Raw genomic sequence first — 17,948 nt, 5'->3', positions numbered from 1 at the left:
TCAATTTATAGAGGTTTGAAGAAAGGACATCATTTTTCAATCAGTAATTTTAAAAATGCTTATACTCTAAATGAGTATAAGATGAAGCAAACAAAGACAAGAGTGAAAGGCTTTGAGACATATAAAACATCTTTGTCAATCACTCTGTAATATCTCTATCAAGTCTCAGCCCTGGCATTGCTGTTAGACCCTCTATATTGCAGACTCACAGGAACAAGATCATAGATTCTTATTTCCATGGCTTTCTGCCCACTGGGCAGCAATATTCTTTCAGGCTCTAAAATGAGCATAGCTAACCATTTGTGACAAGAGACTGAAGAAAGCAATAGCACCTACAATATAGAGGAAGAAGTACACTGGATTATAAACTCACGGGGTTTTGTTGGTGTTTGGACACCCTCCTCTACCCTCACCATTAATAGATGTGATCCACAGAGAAGCTGCTGTAGGATGAAGCATGCTCTCCCTGGAAAAGATAAAATTAACTACAGGGCCCAGATTGCTTAATCAACCATCTGGAGTTTGCGCAGACTGACTTTCTCTTTTTTTTTTAAATGAATTTTTTACTTCGCTAGACCAATTAACTCGGTACTTTGAGTGAACTGAACTTGGAGATATCAATGATTCAGCCCTCGGTGCTGAGCTTGAGAACAGATTCAGCCAGTAAGATTCCATCTTCTTAGGGAGACTGCCAAGAAAGAAAGAGTTCTGAATGCAAACAGCGTTTTGACTAACAAACAAATAGAACAAAATATAGAACAGTTTCTTTATCTTGCGCTATTGTGCCCCTTTAAAGTTTAGTTCTTATTCTTAAAAAAAAAAATGCAATTTCTCACACCACCTGTACTGTGAACAAACCTTTCCTTTTCTTCACTTTCACTTTTGGAAAGCCTATCGATATGCTATTCTGACAACATGATGGCCCTTGTCTTTATCTATTCCCTCTGCCGCCCTAGAAAAGGAGCAGACTATTAGACAAAAAGCAGGGTGATTTAAATCTGCATGGTTTTCTATGCCCCTGGGAGCAGGCTCGTCCCTGCTGTGAATCTGGCAGTCAACCTTTAAAAAAAAATTTTTTTTTTTAACCAAACCATCTGCCAGCTTCAGTTCTCTGGTAATAATTGTGCTACTTACTCCATCTGTACTTATAAGATAACTAGTTGTCTTCACAAATTAAGCCAGTCCCATCTGTTTCTCTACCTTATAAATGAGTACAAGGGCTTCACACCCCTCCTGGAATATGGACAACATGACGCACGGAGAGCTGTGGGAGGAAGTCGAGGGGTTTCTCTTCCTACTGAAGGAGAAGTGCTGCCTTCTCAGAGCCCAGCGTTTTCTATCCTGGATTTGCAAGGGTGCAGCGAGTCCATCATGTGTGATTTATCCTGTGTATCCAAGCTGTTAGACTTCAGAAAAGGCATAGTTACTCCAAAGGACTGGCTGTGGGTAGGCTCTGTGGGAGCACAGTGCAGTTGCTCAGTTAAGCACCAAGGCAAAGAAGAACGTTGATGCAGTGACCATTCTGTTTTCTGTTGAGAAAAGGAGAGAGATTAAGAAATAAGATCAGGGTTAAATGAAAACGTTCTGTAATGTAACCAGATTAGATCCTGGCCAGTAATAAAACTCAATAAATAACAGTAAAAAAAAAAAAAAGAAAGAAATAAGATCAATGGGACCTCATGCAGTTGTTCTGTCCCCTTGCTCTTGCTCTCAATCTGAATCCATGGAACAAAAGCCTAAATTTGTTTCATAAAATCCTAGGACATAAAAGAGTTAATATATTTTTCCTAAATGACTAACAGAGAGCAATTTACACATTTTGAGACTCAGGCTCAATATATGATATAGCATATCATCTTTCTGCCACCAAAATTCACAGGCTAGAGACTCCCCAGGGAAGTTCCCCTTCTATTCCTAGGAGGGTATGAGAGCTGGTAGAGATCTCCCCAGTGTTAAAGGATAATTTCTGAGAAATAAAGTCAAATCACGAGTCTACCACAAATATAAAATGAATGTGAATGACTCTTTAAAATTCATTAATTGATGAATAAACCAGTGCAGTGTTATAATTGATTCAATGGAGAACCCAAAGAGCAGGAATATTTTTAGACAATTGGAATGCTTAATGAATTTGCTTGATAAACCCCTCCTGAAGGAGGGGAGGAAAAATCAATGCATCTGTACCAGTCAAAATCCATTTGCATATATATAGACAATTATTATTTCTGTTATCAGTTATCTACAATTTATAGAATTATGAAATAGCTCAAAGGCAATGAAAAGTACAGAGAACATATAAAATTAGATAATGAGAAAAGTTTTCCATTGAAGATACCAGTAATAATTTTTGTTCATTTCAAGGATATTTATACCTGCTTTGAGAGTAAGAATTATGAAGTACTGGTTGGAGCCTGAGCTGTAGAGTAAAAAGCTAGGTTTGGCTTCTTGCTCTGTCACCTACTAGATTTTTCATTTTTGAAAATTAGATTTATTAAATTAAATAAAATCTTTCTCTGGGCCTCTGAATCCTCATCTATAAAACGAGATTGACTATAATATTTACCTCACAATGGTGTCACAATCGTTGTTTATGCTATAGCTTCCTGTGAAATAGGGTGTAGGAAATGCTTTTCCATACAAGTGTTATCAGTAACAGTAATTAACTTTACTTTAAATTCTTGTTATGCACCAGACATTTTGTCAAACACTAGTCCATGGGTTGCCTTATTTAATTTTCACTTCAAATCTGTGCAATTATTATTATTATCATATTGCAGATGATAAAAATTAAGCTCAAAAAGGTAAATTACCACCCAATGTCACAGTGGCTGAGCAGGAATTCAATGACTGGAAGCCTGAGCCAAAGTCTATGGTCTTAACTCTACTACCCATAGGAGGGCTGTATGTATATTGGAAAGGACTTTGAGGCTGCTCACTGTCTCTCCATCTCTCTTTTAAAAAATATTTGTTTCTGGCTTACTTCACTCTGTATAATAGGCTCCAGTTTCATCCACCTCATTAGAACTGATACAAATGTATTCTTTTTAATGGCTGAGTAATACTCCATTGTGTATATGTACCACAGCTTTCTTTATCCATTCATCTGCTGATGGACATCTAGGTTGCTTCCATGTCTTGGCTATTATAAACAGTGCTGCGATGAACATTGGGGTACACGTGTCTCTTTCCCTTCTGGTTTCCTCAGTGTGTATGCCCAGCAGTGGGATTGCTGGATCATAAGGCAGTTCTATTTCCAGTTTTTTAAGGAATCTCCACACTGTTCTCCATAGTGGCTGTACTAGTTTGCATTCCCACCAACAGTGTAAGAGGGTTCCCTTTTCTCCACACCCTCTCCAGCATTTATTATTTGTAGACTTTTGGATCGCAGCCATTCTGACTGGTGTGAAATGGTACCTCAAAGATGGTAACAATAACCCTGTGTACGAGACAGCAAAAGAGACACTGATGTATAGAACAGTCTTATGGTCTCTGTGGGAGAGGGAGAGGGTGGGAAGATTTGGGAGAATGACATTGTAACATGTAAAATATCATGTAAGAAACGAGTTGCCAGTCCAGGTTCGATGCACGATACTGGATGCTTGGGGCTAGTGCACTGGGACGACCCAGAGGGATGGTATGGGGAGGGAGGAGGGAGGAGGGTTCAGGATGGGGAACACATGTATACCTGTGGTGGATTCATTTTGATATTTGGCAAAACTAATACAATTATGTAAAGTTTAAAAATAAAAAAAAAAAACATATGAAACATAAAAAAAAAATATTTGTTTATTTTGTGCTTACCTTATTTTTTAAAAATAATTTTTATTGGAGTATAGTAGATTTACAATGTGTTAGTTTCAGGTATACAGCAGACTGAGTCAGTGATACATATACATATATCCACTCTTTTTTAAATTCTTTGCAAATATGTCTTGAGGAATTTGAGATAACTGCCCATCTTGGGGTCTGGTTAAGAGGGAGGATTTTTGCTGAAAGAGTGGGTGGAGAAAGCAGACCTTTGGAAATTTCACTTTAGATATATATTAAGGCATACCTAGAAAGATCCTCATATTATGTTGTGCACAACTCAGTACCTCCTTCTCTTCCCATTTTAGACAAGGGACTCCAAGCAGAAAAGGGAGGAAGCTGGCATATTTTGTTAAGACATACCATAGATTAAAAATTTGGAGTGAATATTTCTACTTTTCTTCACTTAATATTGTGGAATTTCCTGAGAGATGGAGACTGTTTCTATTCCCCCTCTTGAGAAACTCATATAAGACTATGTCATTTTAGCAGAGCTATTTTGTGGCATTGATGATGTCATTGGTATTTATATCAAAGACATTGATTGATTTGTTCTGATATTAACAATCAGCTTTCATGTTCTTTGATATGTATGGGTTTCTTAAAAAATTTTTTTTGGACTCAGATAGAATCATATAAAAATGCTGAGGAAAATTTATTATAGCTAGTAGCATTTATTTCTGACAAAAAGACCATACAAAACAAAAGATACGTATGGGTTTATTTAGCAAAATTCAATGAATTCCATTGTCATTGACATGTTTATTTTTTTGGTGAACTGAGTACCTATAAATGATTTTGCATCTGGAAACTGTTTATTTTTTTTTTTAAGAAAAATAATAGTGATTAGATTTGGCTAAAGACAAAGTAAAATAGAATGTTTCTTTTTAGGGTTTATTTTGTGTGCTCCTCCAGACACTAAATTTGATAAAATTTCTTTTTTGCCTGTCATTAATATTGAATGATGAACACCCAGGACTGATCTTTAGACTGGACTGGTTGGATCTCCTTGCAGTCCAAGGGACTCTCAAGAGTCTTCTCCAACACCACAGTTCAAAAGCATCAATTCTTCGGCGCTCAGCTTTCTTCACAGTCCAACTCTCACATCCATACATGACCACTGGAAAAACCATAGCCTTGACTAGACGGACCTTTGTTGGCAAAGTAATGTTTCTACTTTTTAATATGCTATCTAGGTTGGTCATAACTGGACTGATGCTAAAGCTGAAACTCCAATACTTTGGCCACCTCACACGAAGAGTTGACTCATTGGAAAAGACTCTGATGCTGGGAGGGATTGGGGGCAGGAGGAGAAGGGGACGACAGAGGATGAGATGGCTGGATGGCATCACCAACTCGATGGCCGTGAGTTTGAGTAAACCCTGGAAGTTGGTGAAGTGCAGGGAGGCATGGCGTGCTGTGATTCATGGGGTGGCAAAGAGTCGGACATGGCTGAGCAACTGAACTGAACTGAACTGAGTATTGAATGATCTGCTTTTAGAATTGAAGAACCAGTCTACTGTTTTCCTCCAGCACCTATTTTATAAGCAGGTAAGTAGAGCTTAGATTATTTTATGAATAATATTATTGAAGGAGTAAATATGATTTAATTACTCAGGCTCTTTAAATCTTCTGTCACTGTCATGTAATCTCTATCAACAAAAACCGCTTTATGTCCCTTTGAAGCTAGGCTTTTCTCTTTCTTTACAACTCTGAAAAGGAGAATCATAGACATTTATGACCTTCTAATGTATTTTATTTGTTTGATTTCTTTTCAATATCGGTTATCTAGTTAATGCATGTTAATTGTATATCCACCAGTCCTTCTGTGAATGTGACTCTGAAAATGCACAGAATAACCACCATAGTTGAACTCTTCAGGAGAACTCCAAGCACTCTAGAGATTTTTCAAAGTATCATCCATTTCCATCTAAATACTTCAAGCCTAAAGAAATTAAAGCATCAGTAACATTTCCACATTCTAGTGTGTGGTTAGCTGACTGAAGCTAAGGTAACAGGAAGACAGTTTAGAAATGTTTGGCTAAGTGGGAAGTGGCTGCTTTTCTGACTGAATGCTAATACAAAAGCATTTCTTTCTGAATTAAAGTCTTTTGTGGCACTTGCATGAATAGATGTTCAGGGAAAATCAGCTACTTTTGAAATCCTGGATCCACTAGAAAACGCCTTGATTCTTCCCTAAAGCACATCAATGCTGTTGTCTAAACCAAGTGATGAATTCTTACAAGAGTCATTTGGCTACTTCCAACTTATTGCTATGTAGTAAAGGTTTTTCAAACTCCTGGAATTAAACTACAATCATTTTATAGAAAGAAAGATTTCTGAACTTGAACATCAGTGTGTATGCACATGTGTAGAAACAGACCCAGGGTTAAATCAGGATCTGGAAAACTTTTCATCCCATCAGAATTCACTTTGAATTCTTATAAGGCCTCCCAGATGGGGTTCTGTAAGTCTTTCATCATTGCCATGAAATTTCTGTCAGCTCTAGATTTTTCACTTTTGCTCCTGCACCACTCTCTCTTTGCATTTCTCAGTTTCTAAGAGATTGCTCATGTCTCTGTAGTGTATGTGTATGTTTACACACACACACACACACACACACAGGCTTCCTGAGACATAAGAGATGCAGGTTTGATCCCTGGATCAGGAAGATCCCCTGGAGGAGGGCATGGGAACCCATTCCACTTTTCTTGCCTGGAGAATTCCATAGACAGAGAAGTCTGGTGGGTTATAGTCCTTAGGATCACAAAGAGTCAGACACAACTGAGCAACTTTGTGTGTGTATGTATGTATGTGTGTGTGTGTGTGTGTGTGTGTATATGTATGTATTTAAGCTCAGTTTATTCTTCACTGATGCTCTCTGTCTTCATTTCAGCAAGTGGATTAGAAACTCTTTAGTATCATTCTTTTTCTGTCATTCAGAGCTAAGAACACTGAATTTGAGGTCATGTGAGTTGAATGTATCTGTTCTCTTCTGCTCACCAGCGTAGAAAGTTTGGATAAGTTATTTGACTTGACATTGCTGAGTTCCACCTTACTTATCTACAAAATGGAGTTAAGCATGCTTGTCTCACGATCATGAGGACTGACCAGTAATGCTGTGTTTTAATGAGTGCCTTTTTTTAAATTTAATTTTTATTCTTTGGCCACGCCTTGTGGCATGTGGGATCTTAGTTCACCAACAAGAGATTGAACCCATGATCCCTGAACTGGAAGCTCGGAGTATTAACTGCTGGGTCACCAAGGGAAGTCCAAACCCTTGGTCTTTTTTTTTTTTTTTTTAATTTAATTTATTTATTTGGCCAAGTCAGGTTTTAGTTGTGGCACTTAGGATCCTTGATCTTCATTGCAGCATGCAAGATCTCTTTTAGTTGAGGCATGCAGGATCTTTAGTGGCAGCATGTGGGATCTAATTTCCTGCCTAGGGCTTGAACCTGGGCCCCCTGCATTGGGAACATAGAGTCTTAGCCACTGGACCATCAGAGAAGTCCCCCCACAGTCTTTTAACTGAGATCATACCTGGTCTCAACTTAATGAAGCTCAGGTTCTTGATGTCTTGTCACAGAAAGAATTCAAGTAAGAGACAACATGATAGGTAAGAAGTGGATTTATTTAGAGATGAACACATTCCACAACAGAGTGTGGGCCATCTCAGAAGGCGAGAGCAGCCAGAACCTGTTTTTGACAGACACTGTGCAAGATGCTTCACACACATTTTCCCCTCATGAAGCAGATCTCCAAGGCATACTATTTAATCATCATTTTATGTTTGAGGAAACTGAGGTCCACTGAATTTCCTCCAGCTACTGAGTGCATGGATAGAATTCTGACCCAGGTACGTGCTTCTATATTTGCTAGTGTTTTGCTTAGTTTCAGGTCATGTCTGTAATCTGTCTCTCTGGTTCATGACAACCTGAACCACACATGAACTTTCTTCACTGGTTGCCCTTTGGATTATCTGTTTACTGTTTAGTCTTTAGAGCCAAGTTACAATATTGCTTTTTACAGGGATTTTCTTGCTTGGGCTTCCCAGGTGGGGCTAGTGGTAAAGAATCTGCCTAATGCAGGAGACATAAGAGACATGGGTTCAATCCCTGGATCAGGAAGATCCCCTGGAGGAGGGCATGGCAACCCACTCCAGTATTCTTCCCTGGAGAATCCCATGGACAGAGGGGCCTGGTGATTCATAGGGTCAAAAATAGATATGACTGAAGCAACTTAACAAGTAGCGCAGATGGTAATCAGGACCATAGACTTAGAAACTAGATAGCCTAGAGTCAAATCCCAGCTTTCCAGCTGTGTGACCTCGATCAAGTTACTTAATTTCTGTATGTCTTGGTTTTCTTATATGTAAATGAAGATAGAAATACCTATGTCAAGGTTGTTGGGAAGATTAAGTTGTTCTATGCAAAGCACTTAGAATACTGTCTGAAATGTGTTAAGTACTATTATCAGTGTTGGCTATAAAATCATCCCAGAAAGCCCTGATTTTTTAAAGTCCACTTGCAATATAAAACATAACTATAGTTTCTTCTCCTAACCTTCAGTTTCCTAATCTTCAATTTGACAACTTTTATAAACTGGATTCTTTGCTTGGGAATTTATGAACCATACTTGTAAATTTAATTCTCTGAGAATTTCTGATGAAAACGTACCTGTTGAATTTTGTTTAAGGCAGTGTTTCTCATTATTTTTCCACTTCCCCCTCCCATGTTTTAGAATACCCACACAGTGTAAGCAATGGTAGTCTAGTGAGATCTGGCTTCTTTAATTAAGAGACCATGTGAAGAAAGTACTTAGGAAACTTTGTCTTAAATACATCAGTTCAGTTCAGTCACTCAGTCGTGTCCGACTCTTTGCGACCCCATGAATTGCAGCATGCCAGGCCTCCCTGTCCATCACCAACTCCCGGGGTTCACTCACACTCACGTCCATCGAGTCAATGATGCCATCCAGCCATCTCATCCTCTGTCATCCCCTTCTCCTCCTGCCCTCAATCTATCCCAGCATCAGACTCTTTTCCAATGAATCAACTCTTCGCATGAGGTGGCCAAAGTACTGGAGTTTCAGCTTTAGCATCATTCCTTCCAAAGAAATCCCAGGGCTTATCTCCTTCAGAATGGACTGGTTGGATCCCCTTGCAGTCCAAGGGACTCTCAAGAGTCTTCTCCAACACCACACTTCAAAAGCATCAATTCTTCGGCACTCAGCCTTCTTCACAGTCCAACTCTCACATCCATACATGACCACAGGAAAAACCATAGCCTTGACTAGACGAACCTTTGTTGGCAAAGGAATGTCTCTGCTTTTGAATATGCTATCTAGGTTGGTCATAACTTTCCTTCCAAGGAGTAAGCGTCTTTTAATTTCATGGCTGCAGTCACCATCTGCAGTGATTTTGTAGCCCCAGAAAATAAAGTCTGACGCTGTTTCCACTGTTTCCCCATCTATTTCCCGTGAAGTGATGGGACCAGATGCCATGATCTTCGTTTTCTGAATGTTGAGTTTTAAGCCAACTTTTTCACTCTCCTCTTTCACCTTTATCAAGAGGCTTTTTAGTTCCTCTTCACTTTCTGCCATAAGGGTGGTGTCATCTGCATATCTGAGGTTATCGATATTTCTCCTGGCAATCTTGATTCCAGCTTGTATTTCTTCCAGCCCAGCATTTCTCATGATGTACTCTGCATATAAGTTAAATAAGTAGGGTGACAATACACAGCCTTGACGAGCTGTATAGTAATTTTGTCTTTGTAGCTAATTAAATTACCAGAAGAATATTTGCTTAGCTTATCTTGATCCAGGCTATTCAGATTCACCAAACCGTGTTGCATTTAAATATTTTGAGCACTAGTTATACTGAAAATAGAGATAAAAAGCAATCATTTGCAATTCATTTGGGCTATTGTGGTCTATCATGTTGAGAATATTATCTTTCATATGGATTAGGCTCTTCCATATACAATCACCTATGATGAATTTTTACTTTAGGGTTCTCTGCTGGGAATAAATTTGTTTTCCTTGAAGAACCAAGGAAAACAATATTATTCTCCTTTCTGATGAGAATCTTTTCATGAAAAATTCCAAGAAGTTCAAGGAAATATTTGAAGCCTATAAAGGACAATTTTATGTTTGACAATTTTATATTCTTCTTTTCTATGGTCCTAGTTTTCTATTTCCATATTTGCTTGCACTGTTTTTTATTACAAGCCACCTGAAGTTCTTTGTGGAAAGATGTAGATATATAATAAATGTTAAATAAGAAAGCTTTAAAAGGGAAGCACTTGCTATCAAAGGAAGCAATTGCGATATAAATTTCTTTGAGATTTAGGGGCAGATTGCCAAGCAGCTCAGGAGAATTCAGCTGTGGGAATGAGGGAAGGACAGGAATATCAGAGAGAATCTAACTTGTGAGATGCATCATTAAGGAAAATGTCATGGTCCTGGCGCAGGTTGGAAAAGAATTTCTAGACATGAGACAGAATGAGAGGGAATATTATAGTGGAAGATGCTGTTAGAAGAGTTGTCAGCTCAAGGGAGAACCAATGTTGAACAGGGCTCTTTAGTCCACTTTTATACCCAGGGTACAAGGGGTGGGATAGGGGTCTTGTGGGTCAGTTGCTGATTGGATGAGTCATGCATAGTGGATGGGGGAAGCCTAGGGCAAATACCTTCTCCCTATAGGGTAGGAGAGGAGACAGGTTTTACTGTTTCATTAATAGTTACAACATAGGGGAGGAAAGGACAATAAGGGTCTGGTTTTTCCATCTTGCATTCCAAGACCCTCCTTGGTTTTATCTGCTCTTTAATCCTTGGTCACCACAGAAAAGATAGGAAAAGTTCTCCTTATTAAGAGAATAATACTTATAAAGGCAAAATAGCAAGACAGTATGTCTACAGGGTATTTAGGGATTGGCTGGTAGTGCAGTCGAGGTGAAACACAGAGTTGTTGGGAATAATGAAGCAGGGATGTTGAGTAGGGCCTTGTTCCTTCTCATCACCACGGTGATTACTAGAATGTTCTCAGAGTTATTGTGGCTACTGGGTTTAAAACCACTCTCCCCTAACCTCTGATGATATTTCTGTGTCTGGTAAATTCTATGTACTCCTTGTAATAATAGTGATTTATAATCATCATGGGTTTCCCTTGTGGCTCAGTGGTAAAGAATCTGCCTGCCAATGCAGGAGACAAGGGTTTGATTCCTGAGTTGGTAAGATCTCATGGAGAAGGAAATGACAACCCATTCCAGTATTCTTACCTGGCAAATCCCATGGATAGAGGAGCCTGGTGGGCTACAGTCCATGGGGTCGCAAAGAGTCAGACATGACTGAGCAACTGAGCTTGCTCGCATGATCATCATGGACCAACATAGGGATTATCGATACATTAAATGAGGATTTACATATTATAGAACAATGAGAGTCATAAGTAACCTGGGATTGTATGAAGTTTTCTGGGAAGAAATGACATCATAATGGATATTTTTTTTGGAGAAGTAGTTTTTAACTGATGCTGTTCTGATTGTATACACTGTTTTACCACAACTTGTCAAGGAAGTTATTGTATATCAAGAGGAGTTAATTGTCCATGCCATTCTGTGCATATGTTATCCACTTAGTAGAAAATAGTCTTCGTTGTTAGTAGAATGTATCTCCCAAGAGCTGCTGCTTCATTGTATTGTATTATATCACTGTGGCCAGGATGATTCACAGAATTCCTAACTTTTCCACTGTGTGTTGCAGTGAAAAGGCATCTTTGGAGCTCTGCCTAAAGATGATGGCTCCACTGTGGACACAGTCAGATGATTTTCTCCAGTTCTCCTTTTTCCTTTTTTCAAGAACAGTATGCTATCAGGGGTCCCCTATACGTATAACATTCATTCCCTCATACCAATTCTTAATTTTTCTATAAGGATATTTTATAAAATATATCTGACAACTTCTCTAAATTGCCATTATTACTTTTTAAAAATCATGGGATGTATGGTAAGAGAAGAACATTATTAGAACAGATAATTTCTGGCTAGATAATAGTTAATGTCTAATAATTCACTGAAGTATGATTGGCTCCTGATTATTTTTGTTCCCATTCTCTGATTCAGTATTTCCTTATTTTACCAAACTAGGCATTTTGCTGAGACATTGTGAAGTAGAAGGTTATATAGTGAGGAATTATAAAGGTTAATTTAAGGTAGATTTAAACCTACCATATCAGTATTAAGGCTAAATGTAAATGGTCCCATATCACATTTTGAAGGTAGAGATTGTCAGATTGGATAAAAATCTCTGCTGCCAACCTAATACTCACTTTAAGTAGGAAAACACAAATAGGTTAAAAGTAAAATGATAATGAAAATATACCATGATAACACTATTTAAAAGAATCTTTATCTTGCTATATTAATATAAGACAAAATATATTTTCAAGCAAAGAAATTACCAGAGGCAAAGAATGTTATTTCACAATAATAAAGGGATTATTTCATAAAGAGGACCCAATAATTCTAAAGGTTTATGCATCAATCCTAAACATTCAAATAATGGAGAAAAAAGTGACAGAATAGTGAAGTGACATAGACAAATCTATAGCTACACTTAAGTATTTTAATACCATTCTTTCAATAATGGAGCAAGTATACAAAACTATGAGTAATTATACACAAGATCTGTACAACATTGTCAAACGATTAGACACAATTACCATTTATAGAACACTTTACCTAATAAAAGAGCAAAATACATATTCTTTACAAAGTGTACATGGAACACTTACCAATATAGACCATATTCTCAGCATAAAGCAAGTGTCTATAAATTTAAAAATGATCAAGTCATACAAATTATATTCTCTGACTATAGTGGAATTAAGCTAGAAATCGGTAATGTAAAGGTATCTTGAAACTCTCCAAATATTTAGAAATTAAACTCAGTCATTTCAGTTGATCAGTCATGTCCAACTCTTTGCGACCCCATGGACTGCCGCACACCAGACTTCCCTGTCCATCACCAACTCGTGGAGCTTGCTCAAACTCATGTCCTTTGAGTTGGTGATGCCATCCAACCATTTAATCTTTTGTGATCCCCTTCTCCTCCTAAATATTTCATGGATTAAAGGAGTAGTCAAAAAGAAAATTTGAAAGTGTCTTGAATGGAAAGAAAGCAAAACACAATATATCAAAAGTTCTAGATGCCACTAAAGCAAGGTTTAAAGGAAAATTTATAGCACTAAATGTCTATATTAAAAAAAGAACAAAGAACTAAAATCAGTGATCCCAGCTTTTATTTTAAAAAAACTAAAAGTGGAAGAGCAAATGAAACTTAAATCAAGTAGATGACAAAACTAATAAATATCAGAGCAGAAATCAGTGAACTAGAAAAAGTCAAAAGAGGAAATCGATGAACCCAAAAGCTAGTTCTTCAAGAAGATGAGTGAAATTAATAACTCTCTAGCCAGATTTGTAAGGAAAAGAAGGGCCAAGACAAAAATCCCCAGTACCATGAATGAGAGTTAAAGATACTACATAATATAGAGATATTAAAAGGTTAATAAGAGAATGAATGTTATGAAAAACAATGCCAGTAAGTTCACCAATTTTATGATATGGACAAATTCCTTAAAAGGTATGATCTATTAAAACTCACTGAAGAAGAAATAAATAATCATCTAATATTTATTTTTAAATTGAATTTTTAGTTAAAAATTCACTTGCAAAGAAAACTACAGACCAAGATTGCTTTGTTGGTGAATTCTGTCAAACATTTAAGGAAAAATAATATAAATTATTCATAAACCCTCTGAAAAAAAAAAAGGAGAGGCTCATTGTTTGAGGCCAACATTATAACTAAAACTAAAAATGCTATTACTAAAACCAAAGATATTGATTGTTACAACAACAAAAACATGTAACCCTTCATTAGAACATAAATGCAAAACTCTTTAAAAAATATAATTCACCAATATATACAAAGGCTAATATTTCCTGACTGAGTATGATTTCTCCCAAAAATATATGATTGGTTTGGCATTAAGAACTCAATCACTTCAAGTCAGTATATTAAAGTATGGAAAAGTCAGATTCATAGATTTATCCTAGTAGATGCAAGAAAAACATTTGATGAGATTCAAAAGATTCAATAAATTTATTCATTGTTAATGAATAAAACAAAAACTCAAAAATGAGGTGTAGAAAGGTAGTTGTTTAACCTGTAAAACAGGTGCCTAGAAAAACCTATAATCACATCACTATGAAAGACTGGAGTCTTTCTCCTATAAGGCAAGGATATCCCCTTTCACCATTTGTATTTAACCTTATTGATGATGTCAGCCAGTGCATGAAGGCACTGTAAAAATTAAAGATATCTAGAATGAAAAAGAGGTAAAACTATCTTTGTTTGCAGGTGATATGATGACTTTCGCAAAAAAATGAAGTCTACAAAAATGCAACCAGATCTAACTGTATTTAGCACATCTACAGGATATAGGATTGATATATAAAGGTCAATTTAATGTTTATATGGTTCAGTTCAGTTCAGTCGCTCAGTCGTGTCCGACTCTTTGCGACCTCATGAATCGCAGCATGCCAGGCCTCCCCATCCATCACCAACTCCCGGAGTTCACTCAAACTCATGTCCATCAAGTTGGTGATGCCATCCAGCCATCTCATCCTCTGTCGTCCCTTTCTCCTGCCCCCAGTCCCTCCCAGCATCAGGGTCTTTTCCAATGAGTCAACTCTTTGCATGAGGTGGCCAAAGTATTGGAGTTTCAGCTTCAGCATCAGTCCTTCCAATGAACACCCAGGACTGATCTCCTTTAGAATGGGCTGGTTGGATCTCCTTGCAGTTTATATGGTAACAGCAAACAATTGGAAATAAAAATACAACTTATTATAGCATTAAATAATATAAAATGTTGTGGGATAAGCTTAATGACATATGTATAAGACATTCACAATGAAAACCATGAAACATTGCTGGAAGAATTTCAAGATGACCTAAATAAATAGGGGACATATTATGTTAATGAAATAGACAATGTTTCCAAGATGTCTGTTCTATATTAATTTATTTTTGGATTCAATGCAGTCCCAATCAAAATCTCGGCAAGCTTTTAATTTTTTTGTAAAAACTGACAAGGTGAGTCTGTAAGTCATATGAAAATGTAAAAAGAAGCCTAGAATTGCCAAAAGAACTTTGAAAAACAAAGGTGGAGGTCATATATTAACCGCTTTCAATGGTTATTATAAAGCTATTAGCAAACAAGGAAGTGTGGTGTTACATATGGTGATACACAGAACAGAATAGAGTCTAGAGACAGACAAAACATAAAAGGTCAATTGATTTTTGATAAAGTTGTCAAGGTAATTCATGAATTTGGTGAAAAGCTTCAATAAATGATACCAGAACAATTGGATATCCATGTGCAAAGAAATAAATCTCAGCTCTTTCTACACACTATTTATAGTGTATAAAAATTAAATTGAAGTGCATTATAGATGTAAAAATAAAAGATAATATTACACAATTTCTAGAAGGAACCATAGGGAAAAAACATTATATCCTTGACTTAGGCAAGGATTTCTTAAAATACCAAAAGCATGATACATAAAAAAATAATGTTATGTGGAACATCTTGAAACTTAAAAACTTTGGTTTTCAAAAGATACTGTTAAGAATCAGAAAAAATAAGCCACTTTCTGAAAAAAATATATATATCTGATAAAATACTTGTAATCAGACTATATAAACAATTCTTACAACTCAATAAAAACAATAAAACCAGAGAATTTAAACATTTCACAAAGGGAGATACAAGAATGGCAAAGAAGCACAGGAAAAGTCCTCAATACCTTTGTTGTTCAGTCTGCTCAGTCCTGTTCAGCTCTTTGTCATCACATGGACTGCAGCATGCCGGGCTTCCCTGTACTTCACCATCTCATGGAGCTTGTTCAAACTCACATCCATTGATGTTGCCATCCAACCATCTTGTCCTCTGTCATCCCCTTCTCCACTTGCCTTGAAACTTTTCCAGTGCCAGGGTCTTTTCTAATGAGTCAGATCTTTGCATTTGGTAGCCCAAGTATTGGATCTTCAGTTTCAGCATCAGTCCTTCCAATGAATATTCTGGGTTGATTTCCTTTAGGATTGACTGGTTTGATCTCCTTGCAGTCCAAGGGACTCTCAAGAATCTTCTCCAAAACCATAGTTCAAAAGCATCAATTCTTTGACGCTCAGTTTCTTTATGGTCTGATTCTCACATCCACACTTGACTACTGAAAACCCATAATCTTGAGTAGATGGCAAAGTAATATCTCTGCCTTTTAATATGCTGTCTAGGTTTCTCACAGCTTTTCTTCCAAGAAGCAAGTGTCTTTTAATTTCATGGCTGCAGTTGCCCTCTGCAGTGATTTTGGAGCCTAAGAAAGTAAAGTCTGTCATTGTTTCCTTTTCTTCCCCATCTATTTGCCATGAAGTGATGGGACTGGATTCCATGATCTTAGTTTTTTGAATGTTGAGTTTTAAGTCAGTTTTCTTACTCCCCTCTTTCACCTTCGTCTAGAGGCTCTTTAGTTCCTCTTCACCTTCTGCTATAAGGGTGGTTTCATCTGCATATCTGAGGTTACTGATATTTCTTCCTGCAGTCTTGATTCCAGCTGTGCTTCATCTAGCCTGGCATTTTACATGATGTACTCTGCATATAACTTAAATATGCAGGGTGACAATATACAGCCTTGACGTACTCCTTTTCCTATTTGGAACCAGTCTGTTGTTCCATGTCTGGTTCTAACTGTTGCTTCTTGACCTGCATATAGGTTTCTCAGGAGACGGGTAAGGTGGCTTGGTATTCCCATCTCTTGAAGAATTTCCCACAGTTTGTTGTGATCCACACAAAGGCTTTAGAGTAGTCAATGAAACAGAAATAGATGTTTTTCTGGAACTCTCTTACTTTTTCAGTGATCCAGTGGATGTTGGCAATTTGATCTCTGGTTCCTCTGCCTTTTCTAAATCCAGCTTGAACATCTGGAATTTCTCAATTCATGTGCTGTAGAATTTTGAGCATTACTTTACTAGTCTGTGACATAAGTGCATTGTGTGGTAGTTTAAACATTCTTTGGCATTGCCTTTCTTTGGGATTGGAATGAAAACTGATTTTTTCCAGCCCTGTGGCCACTGCTGAGTTTTCCAAATTTGCTGGCATATTGAGTGCAGCATTTTAACAGCATCATCTTTTAGGATTTGAAGTAGCCCAACGGGAATCCCATCAGTTCTACTAGCTTTGTTCATAGTGATGCTTCCTAAGTCCCACTTGACTTCACACTCCAGGATGTCTGGCTCTAGATGAGTGATCACACCATCCTGGTTATCTGGGTCATGAAGAACTTTTTTTGTATAGTTTTTCCATGTATTCTTGTCTCCTACTCTTAATATCTTCTGCTTCTGTTAGGTCCATACTATTTCTGTCCTTTATTGTGCCCATCTTTGCATGAAATGTTCCCTTGGTATCTCTCATTTTTTTAAAGAGATCTCTAGTCTTTCCCATCCTATTGTTTTTTTTTTTTTTTTTCTATTTCTTTACATTGATCACTGAGGAAGGCTTTCTTATGTCTCCTTGCTATTCTTTGGAACTCTGCATTCAAATGGGTATATCTTTCCTTTTCTCCTTTGCCTTTCTTTTCTCTTCTCAGCTACTTTTAAGGCCTCCACAGACAATCCTTTTGCCTTTTCCAATTTTTTTTTTTCCTTGGGGATGGTTTGGATCACTGCTCCTGTTACGAATCTCTGTCCATAGTTCTTCATGCACTCTATCAGATCTAATCTCTTGAATCTATTTGTCACTTCCACTGTATAATTGTAAGGGATTTGATTTAGGTCATACCTGAATGGGTCTAGTCATTTTTCCCAATTTCTTCTATTTAAGTCTAAATTTTATGGTAAGGAGTTCATGATCTGAGCCACAGTCAGCTCCTGGTTTTGCTGACTATATCAAGCTTCTCCCTCTTTGTCTGCAAAGAATATGATCAATCTTATTTTGGTATTTACCATCTGGTGATGTCCATGTGTAGAATCATCTCTTGTGTTGTTGGAAAAAGGTGTTTGCTATGACCAGTGTGCTCTCTTTGCAAAAT

At 37.3% G+C, this 17,948-nt stretch overlaps 1 long non-coding RNA gene across 1 annotated transcript; it reads right to left on the bottom strand.

Annotated features, from left to right (window-relative positions):
- Window positions 1–350: 350 nt before the first annotated feature.
- On the bottom strand, window positions 351–16,803 carry LOC133245347 (uncharacterized). The gene is made up of 3 exons (XR_009735650.1): window positions 15,672–16,803; window positions 1,201–1,529; window positions 351–688 (listed from the first exon to the last, which is right to left on the bottom strand). It is a non-coding gene; the product is annotated as an uncharacterized LOC133245347 (long non-coding RNA).
- Window positions 16,804–17,948: the final 1,145 nt, after the last annotated feature.

This window comes from Bos javanicus, chromosome 3, assembly GCF_032452875.1.
Source record: "Bos javanicus breed banteng chromosome 3, ARS-OSU_banteng_1.0, whole genome shotgun sequence".
Classification (NCBI taxonomy): domain Eukaryota; kingdom Metazoa; phylum Chordata; class Mammalia; order Artiodactyla; family Bovidae; genus Bos; species Bos javanicus.
This window is presented reverse-complemented; position numbering and strand designations above follow the sequence as displayed.